Source organism: Saimiri boliviensis, chromosome 10 (genome assembly GCF_048565385.1).
Source record: "Saimiri boliviensis isolate mSaiBol1 chromosome 10, mSaiBol1.pri, whole genome shotgun sequence".
Classification (NCBI taxonomy): domain Eukaryota; kingdom Metazoa; phylum Chordata; class Mammalia; order Primates; family Cebidae; genus Saimiri; species Saimiri boliviensis.
This window is the reverse complement of record NC_133458.1, coordinates 8,848,140-8,862,139: the sequence shown is the minus strand read 5'-3', so window position 1 is coordinate 8,862,139 and position 14,000 is coordinate 8,848,140. Positions and strand designations below refer to the sequence as shown.

The following is a 14,000-nucleotide window of genomic DNA, read 5'->3' as shown; positions in this document are numbered from 1 at the left end:
TAGAAGGTCCTGGATTCTAGTCCGCCCAGACTGTACAAAAGGAAACCAGGATGTTATTAGGAAGGGGAAACGGACATTGGGCAGCCAAAAAACCTCCCACGTGTCCACTACCTCAGTATCACTGAGACATTTGCATCAGGATATGTTTCAGCAAGGAATGCTGTTGTGCTGGCAACACAAACTTAGTTGTCACAAGTGGACATGTGAGAGAACAGGGAATTTAAGAACAGTGTTTTCTTGCTCTTTTCCTTTGGCTGAAGCATCTGCCAACTATCCTTTTGAATTTAGTGCCAAGGCTGTTTTTCTTATCACAAATTTCAGCTTATTTTTTGATAAAAAGCCCGAAAGGATAGGCCACCACAGACACTCAAAATGAGACATATCAAATGTGTGTATGTGCACATAGCCATTAGAAAGTAACTTTCTGGATTATTAAAAATATAGACGGTGGCTCCCACCTGTAATCCCAGCACCTTGGGAGGCTGAGACGGGTGGATCACAAGGTCAAGAGATCAAGACCATACTGGCCAACATGGTGAAATCCCGTCCCTGCTACAAAAATTATCTGGGTGTGATGGTGCACGCCTGTAGTCCCAGCTACTCGGAGGTTGAGGCAGAAGAATTGGTTGAGCCTAGGAGGTGGAAGTTGTAGTGAGCAGAGATTGTGCCACTGCACGCCTGGCAACAGAGTGAGACTCTGTCTCAAAAATAATAATAATAATAATAAACAAACTATATATATATATATATACACACACATATATACACATATAGACACACACACACACATATAAATGTAGGTAGAATTTGGCAAGTAGAATCCGTTCCCTAGTGTTCTTCTTGACTAATCAGGGAGACTCATTGAACGTAAGCATTTTTCCTAGCTGTAACTATTATCTCGGGAATAGAAAAATATGCCAACAAAGGCTAATATGAGAGTAGGCTGTAGCAGGTTTTTTTGTTTTTTTTTTGTTGTTGTTGTTGTTGTTGAGACGGATCACTCTCTCACCAGGCTGGAGTGCAGTGGCATGATCTCGGCTCACTACAACCTCTGCCTCCCAGGTTAAAGTGATCCTCCTGCCTCAGCCTCCCGAGTTGCTGGGACCACAGGCGCGTGTCACTATGCCCAGTTAATTTTTTGTATTTTTAGTAGAGATGGTCTCGATCTGTTTACCTCGTGATCCACCCGCCTTGGCCTCCCAAAGTGCTGGGATTACAGACATGGGCCACCCCACCTGGCCACAAGTTGTCTTCAAGTTTGAGGTGGTCTCTTGACATCTTCTAAAAATTCCCTGCAGCTATCACTGAAGTAGCAATTCATAACATCAGAGATCGGGAAAGTGTGAAACCAACCATAATTGAAGATGAACAATTCTGCCTTTTTATTTTTCAGCAATCTCAGGTATTCAGCAGCAAGGGCCGAGTCTTTTGCTGCTGTCGTGGGGACATCTGCACATTCCATCCGTGTCTAAAGAAGGCGTTGTAGACATCTGAGATCTCCACTGCATGTTTTTGAGCTTCCCAATGCTCTCAGACTCGGCTGGGCCCTTTATGCTGCTCTGGTCCCTAAAAGTTCTGTCCTTCAGTGGGAACTTTATTCCAAGGAGTGACACTTGAAATATTTAACCACAGCTACAACACAGACACTGACCAAACAGAATGGGCTCCAGTCACAGCAACCACTGAATGCCTACCAGGTGGTAAGCAGCCTTGCATCCAGGTGATCAGTTACTCAGTTACTTTACCCCAGAGACGTGTGACTCCCAGATGGTCAACCCTGAACAATCAACTGGATTTCTACTTTGTGCAATCCCAATCACAACAGAAAATCCATCCTACACTCACCCCATTTTCTTTAGGATCCTTTACCTGCAACCTCTCCAACTGTGGTAGCTGCCTAGGGACACTGTTACACAAAACGGTTCTGTCCAGTGAAACAGTTAAGGTGGCCATTGTCCATGTTCCAGGGAGCTCGGGCTTCTGAAGCAGGGGAAATCCAGGGGACCCATGCAGCCAGGCTGTCAGGAAGTCACATTGGTTAGGGAGCTGCTGGACAGTGCCTGAGCTCCGCCAGCCCAGAAATAAATGCTAAGTTGTCTCTGCCTCTACAATTCACACAGTCTGCATGCATAGTGTCATTTGGGGTACCTGAGTGGCCAGAAATGTCAGGAAGACAAAGAGAGAAAGTGGCTTTTTCCTTCAACTTCAGGGGCTGCAAGCAGAGCCATGTCTTCCACTGCGCCTCACACAACTGGGGATCCTCAAAATGTGGACAGAGGGTTCACAGGCTGGGGAAGAATGGGGAGAAAAACAAGAAAACACAAGAGAAATGCTCACCAAAGAAAAGGAAGACAGACTGAATCAGGCCTGCAGAGCAGATCTGAGCAGGTCACATGGGGCAGCAGGAAAGCACGGGAGCATGGGACAAACCAATCTCCCTACCCTTTCATCTCTCCTTGCAGAAGACTCAGCTGCAGGGACCTCACGAGGTGAAAGGAAACTGTTTTTGAATACCCTGGTCAGTACGGGAAGAAATGAGTGTAGGTAGGGAGCACGTGAATTTGAGTCAGTGACCTGTGGATCGTCAGTCAAATGCTTTATTCAAAAACAACTAGTGTTGCCTTGAGCGTGATTCAATTCTAAGCTTTAGTGGAGGGAGTCGAGTAATCACTTATGGAGTGTCACCACCCCTACTGCCATTGCAATTGGTCACCCTCCTACCATGCCCACAGCTTCATTCTGACGTCCCCCACCTTTCCCACACTCTCCCACCTCTACATGCCTGGCCACTGCCTATGCCTGTAGCTTAGCACCCCACATGCCCTCAGTGATAGACTGAAGGCAGGCATTAGCTTGAACGTCACTGATGCTTCCCACTATGATCTTGTGTAGAACGACATGTTGTTTTAAGTTCCAAAACAATTTTCCAGCCACTTAGAGTTATTGGATGTTAGGATAGGAATTAACAGGGGATTATGCCCCACTTGCCCCCCAAAAGTAGAAGTTCTCCAATTCCTCCTCAGTCTTACTAAATTGGAATTTCTATTTGGAATCTGTATTTTTAATAAGATCTTTCAGTAATTCTGATGCAAAGTCAGACTGGGTAACCTCTGATTCAGCCTGTTCTTACATAATATAGACTTCAAATAAAAACTTCAAAGAAGAGCAGCTAATTAGAACTTCTGAAACACATGCATATTATTAGTGACCGGACCATGACTTGTGCCAGAAAAATGAAGTCACCTATGAAAAACTGACATGAGGAAGGACAGTGATAAGGGTGACAAGCTCAACATCAGGAAAAGAGAAGCCACAGCCAAGCAACAGCAGGGGGCACCCGGATTTGAACCAGGGACCTCTTGATCTGCAGTCAAATGCTCTACCCCTGAGCTATACCCCCTTCACTGATGAAAACTCCTTCTTAGCATATTTCACTTGTGTCACCACACCCAAAGATTCTATAGTGCATTGTAAATTGTATTCATTCCCAGCCAGCTTATGGAAATTGGCAGCTCTACCACTACTGACTAGAGACTGCTCTTCGGGTCATGAGTTCACCCCTTCATTATCAGAGCCCCTTCACTTGTCTAATGATACTTTGCTACTCTGTAGCCACAACCTGAACTCCTTCAAATGAGGTCTCCTCCCATTTCCCTACGCGATACCTGATGGATGTAGGGGATGTGGGTGGGGTGAGAGGCAGGTGTTAAGAATCAAGGCTCTATTTATCAGCTATTTCCACAGCAATGTGTCATAACAAATCATCCCAAAATTCAGCTGCCTGAAACCATAAGCATGTATTCCCATCCTCATAGGTCAGCAGCATGGATGCCAATCAGCTGATGTAGGTTCAGCTTTCCCTGGTGTCTCTGCTTCAAGCTGTGGGTCCATCTGTGCTTGGTTTCTGTCTGAGCTGGGCTCAGGTCTGCTCCATGTGTATTCATTCTATGATCCTGGGTGGAGGAGTAGCACCTAGCAAGGGGAAATTTGCTTATAGTGACAGCAGAAATGCAAAGGGGCAGGCCCAACTTTGCAAGCTGCTTTAGAGCCCTTATTTGCATGACATGTGAGAACACCTCATTGATCATGGCCAGTCCCAAGACGAAGCCATGACTCAAGTGCAAGAAAGCATGTTTCATCTCCAGTGGGAAGATCTGAAAAGAAGCCGAAGGCCACAGATGCAGAAATAAGTCAACATCCAGGGCCAACAGTTTCATCTACCACAAACTTCCCTCTTGGTCATAATCATTTACAGCTCAACCAAGTGCAAAATATACTCACCTCTATCCCAAGGCTCTCAAAGCCTCATTCAATTAGACAAAGTCCAGGCTTTTGTGATCTACATTAAATCAGATGAGGCTTCTCTTGACTCAAAGATCTATGAACTCAAAAGACAAGATTTCTACACATTGAACACCTCCAATACACTGATAGCATAAGAACAGACTTATTGCAATAAACATTTACATTCAAAGATTGGACAAAATGGAAAGGATGCACAGTCACAGAAACTGGTTCATGGAAATTAAAATGCTGAGAGTGTAGAAAATGGTGGATGGATGAGAGGACCAATGTGCAGCTCCCACTTGGACAAACAAAACAGCATGTGGAGATTCACATTATGAACTTTTGCTCCAAGAACCACCTTAGGAACACACCAGAAAAACCAAAAGAACTCACAGATCCTTTTAAAGAAGCAGATTTCTGCTGCAAACTCCATGAGATAGCAGAAAAACTGTGAGTTCCCAACGTTTGAGTGGGGAAGGTCTACCTCTGAACACACATCTTCACTGTGGAACCTAAAAACCCAGATTACAGAAGTAGGATTTAATTTACCTAGAGCTGAAATGGATTTAGGGAGCTGAGCAAAATGTAAAAGTAGAAGCAGCAGCAAGAAGGGCCCCCTAGGCACTCCCAGACTCCAGCTCAAGATCAGGGAAGCCATTTCTGACTTTATCTCACAAGGGTCCTTAGGGAAGGCAGCCAGCAGAATTATAGAGGGGCTACAGGGTTAAAGAAGCTTCTAGCTGAACTTTGTAATAATTTCAACTCAGCAAGAAATTTCCTTAGCAGAATCCATGGGATGAATGAGAAGTGTAGATACGAGCATAGGAGCTGCACCTGACAGCATGGGCAGACAGGAGGGATGAGGCCTGAAAGCCCTGCTTGCTTTTTCAGTGGGGAGGCTTGTAGCCTTAAGCAGGATTGCAACCCTGTGTGCCAACTATCTGAATATAAACTCAGTGCTGTTGGCAGGGCCTGGAGGGAGTGAGACTGGCCTTGCTGACTGCATGGGAGCTGGGTGAGGCCTGTCACTGTTAGCTTTCTCCCACTTTCTGGGTAACCTGTATAATGCAGCAGAGACAGCCTTAACCCCCCTTCAAACATAACTCCATTGACCTGAGAACCACTCACCCTATCTCCTACAGTGGCTGCAGCAAGCCCCACCCAAGAAGAGTCAGAGCTCAGACCCTCTTAACACTGCCCCTGACCTATTGATTTTCCTCTACCCACTCTGGTAGCTGAAGACAAAAGACATAAGCTCTTGGGAGTTCTATGGCCCCACCAATCACCTGAGAAACTTGAACACTTATCCTGGCCAACTTAGGGCAAACTTATATCCCTCTTGTACTACCACAGCTGGTGCTTTATTGAAAGTGCCACCTCCTGGCTAAAGGCCAACCAACTCAAGCCGTTACAGCAATGAATAACAGAACATCCTTCTCCAAAGAAGGAAAAAACAACAGTTAGTTCCACACCAGTAACATCCTGCCTAACCAGAGATCCTGGGTCCAGCCGCATGACAGCTTTACTGCTAGCACAACCAACATTTAAGAAAATCAGTGCATTAAATGAAGCTACAACCAAGGACTCTCACAGAGTGCATTTTACTCCCCTGCCACCTCCGCCAGAGCAGGCGCTGGTTTCTTCAGCTGGGAGGCCTGAATACAGACCTCTTTGCAGACATTCCTAAGCACCAGCCCAGAGCCTGTAGCCCTGCTGGGTGGCTAGATCCAGAAGGGCAATAACAATCACTGCAGTTCAGCTTTCAGGAAACCCCATCCCTAGGGGAAGGGGGAGAGCACCACACCAAGGAATCACCCTATGGGACTAAAGAATCTGAACAGAAGCCCTTGAGTTGCAGATCTTTCCACTAAAACAGTCTATCCAAATGAAAAATAATTCTGGGACTATGACAAAATAAGTTTGTATAACACCCTTAAAAGATCACACTAGCTCTCCAGCAATGGATCTAAACCAAGAAGAAATTTATGAATTTCCAAGTAAAGAATTCAGATTATTAAGCTACTCAAGGAGGTACCAGAGAAAGGTTAAAACCAACTTAAAGAAATTAAAAAAAAAAAAAAATACAGGATAAGGATGAAAAAGTCTCCAAGAGAAATACGTATCATGAAAAAAAATAATGACAATTTCTGAAAATGAAAGACACCCTTAGAGAAATATAAAATACTGGAAAGGTTCAACAATAGACTAGAACAAGTAGAAGAAAGCACTTCAGAGCTTAAAGACAAGGAAGGGATTAAAATTAACCCACTACGAGAAACACAAAGAAAGAAGTATTTTAAAATATGAACAGGCTGGGCATGGTAGCTCATGCCTGTAATTCCAGCATGTTGCGAGGCCGAGGTAGGCAGATCACCTGAGATTACTTTGTATTTCTACAAAGTCAACTGGGATTCCGATAGAAATTGCACTGAATCTGTAGATTACTTTGATGAGTAGTAGCATTATCTTAGCCTGTTGTGGCTGCTGTAACAAACGATCATAGACAGGGTGGCTTATAAATAACAAAAAATTATTTCTAGTTGCTCTGGAGCCTGGGAAGTCTGAGATCAAGGCACTGGAAGATTTGGTGTCTGAAGAGGGCCCACTTCCTGGTTCATAGATGGCTATCCTCTCACTTCATCCTGATGCTACAGAAGGGGCAGAAGAGGCAAAGGGAGACTCTGGAGTCTCTATAAGGGCACTAATCCCCTCCATGAAGGTTCCATCCTCGTGATCTAAGCACCTCCCAAATGTCCTACCTCCAAATACCATCACTCTAAAGATTCGGTTTCAACATACGATTTTTTTGGGGTGGGGTGGAGGACACAAACGTTCAGTCTATTGCATCATGTTAACAATATAAAGTCTTCCAATCCATAAACATGGAGTATTTTTTTTTTTTACTTAGATTGTATTTAATCCATTTGAACAGTGTTTTAGCTCCAGATAATAGGCTTTTTGTAAAACTTATTTCTAAGTATTTTATTCTTTTTGATGCTATTGTAAATCAAATTGTTTTGTTAATTTCATTTTTTGGATTGTTCATTGTAAGTTTCTATAAATAGATTTATTTTTGTATATTAACTTTATATCTTGCAATGTTGTTGAACTTATTTATTAATTTTTAGAGAATTCCTTAGGATTTGCTATACATACCATCATATTATCTGTGCATAGGTATAGTTTTACGGCTTCTCCATTGTGAATGACTTGTTTTTCTTGCTTATTGCCCTGGCTAGAATTTGCAGTATAATGTTGCATAGAAATGGTAAGAGCAGACAATCTTGTCTTACTCCTGATCTTAGGAGAAAAGCATTCAGTCTTTCACCATTAAGTAAAATGTTAGCTGTGAGATTTTTCCAAAGATGCCCTTTATCAGGCTGAGGAAGTTTCCTTTTATTCCTAGTTTTTGAGTGTTTTTTACCATGAAAGGCTGTTTAATTTTGCTAAATGCTTTTTCTGCATCTATTGAGATGATCATGTGATATTTTGGGTTTGTTCTATGTACATAATTTATTATATTAATTGATTTTCTTTTCATTATTTTTTAATTTAAAAATGTGTGGGTACATAATAGGTGTATATGTTTATGGGGTACATGAGATACTGTGATGCAGGTATTCAATACATAATAATCACATCAGGGTAAATGGGATAACCATCACCTCAAACATTTATCATTTCCTTGTGTTTCAAACAATCCAATTATAGTCTTCTAGTTATTTTTAAGTGTACAACAAATTATTATTTATTGTAGTCACTCTGTTGTGCTATCAAATACTAGATCTTATTTATTCTGTCTAACTACATGTTTGTAAACATTAACTATCCCACTCCCCTGCCCCCACTATCTTTCCCAGCCTCTGGTATCCATCACTTTTCTCTCTATCTCCATGAATTTAATTGTTTTAGATTTTTTTAGGTCTCACAAATAATTGAGAACATGCAAAGTTTGTCTTTCTGTGCCTGGCTTATTTCACTTAACATACTGATCTCCAGTTCCATCCAAGTTGTTACAAATGACAGGATCTCATTCTTTTTCATGGCTGAATAGTACTCTCTTGTGTATATATGCCATGTTTTCTTTATCCATTCATCTGCTGACGGACACCTAGGTTGCTTCCAAATCTTGGCTATTGTGTATATTGCTGGATCACATGGTAGTTCTAGTTTTAGGTTTCTGAGAAACTCCAAACTGTTCTTAGAGGTTGTACAAGTGTGCCCTTTTCTTCACATCCTCAGAAGCATTTATTCCCCCATCTTTTGGATAAAAGCCATTTTAACTGGAATAAGATGAAGACATATCATAGTTTTGATTTTCGTTTCTCTGATGATCAATGATGTTGAGATGTATCTTTTCACATACCTGTTTAGCATTTGTATGTCTTCGTTAGAGAAAAGTCTATTCAGAACTTTTGCCCATTTTAAAATTGGATTAGATTTTTTAAATTGAGTTGTTTAATTTCTTACAAATTCTGGTTATCAATCCCTTGTTAGATGGGTAGTTTGCAAATATTTTCTCCCATTCTGTGGGTTGTCTCTTCAGTTGTTGATTTTTTCCTTTGCTGTCCAGAAGCCTTTTAACTTGATGTGACCCCATTTCTTCATTTTTGCTTTGATTGCCTGCAGTTGTGTAGTATTACTTAAGGTGTCTTTGCCCAGTCCAATGTTCTGAAGAGTTTCCTCAATGTTTTCTTATAGTTTAGGTCTTAGATTTAAGTCTTTAATCCATTTTTATTTGATTCTTGTATATGGCAAAATACGGGGGTCTCATTTTGTTCTTCTGCATACAAATATCCAGTTTTCCCAGCATCATTTACTAAAGAGACTATTCTTTCCCTGATGTATGTTTGTGGTACCTTTGTCAAAAATGAGCTAACTGTAGATGTATGGATTTATTTCTGGGTTCTCTATTCTGTTCAGTTGGTCTCTATATCTTTTTTTATGCCAGTACCATGATTTTTGGTTACTATAGCTTTGTAGTATAAAATCAGATAATGTGATTCCTTTAGTTTCATTCTTTTTGCTCAGGACAGCTTTGGCTATTCTGGGTCTTCTGTGGTTCCATATAAATTTTATAATTGATTTTTCTATTTGTGTGAAGAATGCCATTGGTATTTGGTAGGGATTGCACTAAATTTATAGATTGCTTTAAGTAGTATTGACATTTTAACAATATCAGTTCCTCCATGAATATAGAATATCTTTCCATTTTTGTGTCTTCGTCCATTTCTTACATCAATGTTTTATAGTTTCCATCATACAGATCTTTCACGTCTTTGGTTAATGCTATTCCTAGATATTTTATTTTACTCATAGCTATTGTAAATGAGATTATTTTCTTAATTTCTTTTTCAGATTGTTCACTGTTGGCAAATAGAAATGCTACTAAGTTTCGTATGTTGATTTTGTACCCTGCAACTTTACTGAATTTATCTATTCGAATAGGTTTTTGGTGGAATCTTTAGGATTTTTGAAGTATAAGATCATATCATCTGCAGATAAGGATAATTTGACTCTTCCTTTCCAATTCGGATGTCCTTTGTTTCTTTCTCTTGTGTGACTGCTCTAGCTAAGACTTCCAGTAAGTCTCCATGGCAGATAGATACCTTTCCTACCAGTCTCCTTCCCACCCTCTTCCTCCTCTGCCCGCCTGGCAGCCTGTGCCTGTGGCCGTCAGTCCCCTGCAGAGGACATCAGCTTTGATAATCAGGCCAGTTTGAGCGAAATGCCCTTCAGAACCATCTAGAATAGTTTCCCCCCGAATGTCCGTGTCAGACTCATCTATTGTGTGCTGGGTAGGAGGAGGTAGGGGAAGAGTGGAGGTACGCGTTGTTTTTAAAACTAACTATCCAGTGCTCTCCTCAGAACGACATTGGAGCCTTGGGCTGAGGTCCAGGAACTCTGCGCAGGAGCAGCACCCAGGCTGTTCTCGTGCCATCAGGCTTCATTCAACCTGCTCCCCTGACTTCCTGCCTATGTTTCTCCTGTGGAAAAATAAATAGTAAATGAGAGCTCCCAAAATACAAATGGCCAGCCTGGGTCATGATGGAAGCCTCCCACAGCCACTTTCTGAGCCAGGTGACTTTTGAAAAAGAAAGGAGACTCCTTGGCTCCTTTTCTTTCCACCTTCCCTACCAGTCCATGAGCCCCTGACTTAAATTAGCCGCCTGAAAAACTCACCTACTCTGCGGGCTGAAGGTGACTTGAGTGGACTCGGAATGGTAGAGTTCATAGGGTATCCAGAAGCAGGAAGAAAATGAGAAGGGGGCACCCGGATTTGAACCGGGGACCTCTTGATCTGCAGTCAAATGCTCTACCCCTGAGCTATACCCCCACAGCTTGCCTATCTTCCCAGCTGGTATTATTTCACCGTGTTGCAATGCTTGGGTGTCCTACAGTGCAAGGTGATCCTCGTTCACTCCCACTGAGCCCGCAAGAATCTGCTGGCTACATCCCTCACACCCACACCCTCTGATCTCATTACTCCCCGGGGCTGTTTCCTCCCTGTGGGATGATTCCACCGCAGGCTCTTGGAGTCACTGCCTTTTCTTTCTTCTGTGTGAAATCAGTTATCGCTCACCCATCTGCTTTTTGTCCTGTGGGTTTATACCTTTTTAAACATTGCTTTCTTTTAATTAGAAATATATTCCTATTTTAAAAAGTGGTATAGTTAAGTAAAATCATTCACATAAACAAAATAAAATAGAGTAAAACAAAATAGATATAACACTCCTGTATTTTAGTAGGAAACAAGTTTTATAGAAAAAAATTCTAACCATATCTCAAATTCCACAGCCTCAAATCGAACACATGCACTGTTATACATGGTTTTTGTTTGTTTGTTTTTGTTTTGTTTTCTTTGAGACAGAGTCTCGCTCTGTCGCCAGCCTCCCAAGTAGCTTGGGCTACAGGTGAATGCCCTCACGCCCAGCTAATTTTTGAATTTTTAGTAGAGACGGGATTTCCCCCATGTTGTCCAGGTTGGTCTCAGTCTCTTGATCTCATGATCCGCCCGCCTTGGCCTCCCAAAGTGTTGGGATTACAGGCGTGAGCAACTGCACCCGGCCTGTTATACATAGTTTTTAAAAATTAATATTCTCAGATTAAATACAGAATGGTCACAATTACTAAGAATTTTTGTTTTGCTTTTATTTTTTCATTTTAATTGCATTTTTATTATCTTATTTTTATGTACTTCCTTTACTTGTAACATTTCCCTCCTCAAGAAGGATTGTTCAAAATGTATAGTTTTCTCGTTTTTAAATTATATAATTTTGGCTGGGCGCGGTGGCTTATGCCTGTAATTCCAGCACTTGGGAGGCCAAGGCGGGTGGATCACCTGAGATCAGTCGTTCGAGACCAGCCTGGCCAACATGGTGAAACCACGTCTCTGCTAAAAACACAAAAAATTCGTCGAGAGTGGTGGCCGGCGCCTGTAATCCCAGCTCTTGGGGGGCTGAGGCAGGAGAATCGCTTGAACCCGGAAGCAGACGTTGCAGTGAGCTGAGATCGCGCCACTGCACTCCAGCCTGGGCGACAGAGAGAAACTCTGTCTTAAAAGAAAAAGAAAGAAAGAAAAGAAAGAAAGAAAGATGTAATTTCTTCCTTTACTATTCGTATGTTAGTTTAAAAAATATTTAGCTGAAACATACAGTCTTAATTATTAAGGCCTAGTAGACACATCCTTTTGGCTGTCAAGACGCAAGAACCATGTCATTTCAAAATGAAGTAACGTCCTGATGCTTTGCTGAACTGAGAAACCGAATAGTACAGTTGTGTTACTAACACTGTATTGTTAGGAAATGCTCTTTGAGTGCTGATTCTGAACCCAGGTAAACTGACAGCCAAACGTGCCGCGAAATGAAGCCGTTCCGGATGTGCGCCCCCTTGGCGCGGGTGTTAGAGCGCAGCCTCCCTGAAGGAGCCTCGGGGTACGCCCCGCGCCGCCGCAGCCTCCGGGTCCCCGGCTGGAGGCGCCCTCGGTCAATCGGGCCTTCCTCGCGACGCCCGCGGGCATCTCCATCCGCGCGCAGCCTTGAGCGCTCCCGCCGCCGCCCACGGAGGCACAGGCGCCTCCTTGGTGAGCCCGGCCCTAGGCACCGCCGCTCAGCTCTGCGACCGCCCCGAGCGACCCCAACCCTTCCTCGCCGCCGCACCCCGGGGAGCCACCGGTCCCGCGCTGGAGCCGCTGTCACAGCCCCCACCAGCCCCGGCTGCGGTCCCTGTCCCGCGTCCATTGTCCCGGCTCCGCAGGGACGCTGGAAACCTGCGGCGACCCTCTCTCCCCTGGGTTGGCAGCGCCCGCTCCCCTCCGGACGAATAACGCGCAGGATCCCGGCCCGACTCCTTCCTTCCTTCCCCTCGGAGCCCTGCCTCTCTGCTGTGCCTCCAGGGAACAAATCACCTTCCCACTTGAGAGCCCGCGCCATTTGCCCCGTAAGGGCGGCCCCCCCTCGCCTCAGGCAGAGCCCGGCCCAGGCGTGCGCGCCCCCGGAGGCCTCCCTGGCAGCTTGACCCAAACCCTCTCGTCACTCGCTCTGCCGCCCAGGCTGGAGTGCAGCGCCAGGATCAGGGCTCACTGCAGCCTCGACCTCCTGGATTCAAGCGATCATCCCACCTCAGCCTCCTGTAGCTGAGACCATAGGAGCCGCACCGCCACGCCCAGCTAATTTTTGTAATATTTTTGCTGGAGATGAGATCTCACTATGTTGCCCTGGCTAGTCTGGAACTCCTGGACTCAAGCGATCCTCCCTCCTTGGCTTCCCAAAGTGCTGGGATTACAGGCGTGAGCCACCACGTTCACCCCCCATCACTTTTTATTCCCTTGCTCAGTTTTCCTTTTCCTAACAGCCCTTATTAGATCTGCATTATAGTAATACCGATTTTTGTTAATGATCCTCTCCCTCCCTGTGATGGAAGCCCCATGAAGCCAGACACTTCATCTGTCTTGTTCTATGTGCCCGATGCTTACTGAGCAATCAAAAGTATTTGTTGAATAAATGGATGAATAAACAGTAAACAAAGAGATAAACATGTAGATAAACAAATTTAAACATAAACGTTATATGTAAAAATGATAAATAACTACACAGCTTATTTGGGTTTAAGAACATGTGGTGGTGAAGGAGGTATAATATACCAGGGTAACAATACAAGAAATACGAGAGTTTTGAGAGAAGTTAAAATACTGCAAATTCCCTATCTTATTTACAAGTGAGAAAATATGTTATTAGAAAAATTAAGTATACACGTTAAAAAGTACTGGGCAACCACTGGAAAAAAAATACATAACTTACAAACCAGTAAGGATGGGAGCAGATTTTTTTTTTTTTAAATAATCGATCCAAAACAGTAAGAAAGATGAAGAAGAAGGTATAGAAGGAGGAAGAAGGAAAAAAGAAGGAAATGAAAAAGGCAAAATGATAGGAATAAGCTTAAATCTATTAGTAATCACAAAAAAATCAATGAATTGAACTCAAATAGATCCACAGCTAGCCGTTCATAAGAGATTTTCTCAAAACATAAAAATAAAGATTTAAAATAAAGTAACTGAAAAATGACTGACCAAGAAAAGATATCAGAAGAAATATTTATATCAGAAATAAAATTTATAGCAAAAAAAATTCATGGAAACAGAGATTTTATATTCTAATAAAAGAAAAAAAATCCTTCAAGGTATACAACCATGCTGTCTTGAACTATCTACAGCA

The 14,000-nt window shown here is 43.0% G+C and overlaps 2 non-coding genes across 2 annotated transcripts; both read right to left on the bottom strand.

Annotated features, from left to right (window-relative positions):
* Positions 1-3,328: 3,328 nt before the first annotated feature.
* Positions 3,329-3,400, bottom strand: TRNAC-GCA (transfer RNA cysteine (anticodon GCA)). The gene has a single exon. It is a non-coding gene; the product is annotated as a tRNA-Cys (tRNA).
* A 7,152-nt stretch (positions 3,401-10,552) lies between these two features.
* TRNAC-GCA (transfer RNA cysteine (anticodon GCA)) lies at positions 10,553-10,624 on the bottom strand. Its single transcript has one exon. It is a non-coding gene; the product is annotated as a tRNA-Cys (tRNA).
* Between the last annotated feature and the right edge of the window lie 3,376 nt (positions 10,625-14,000).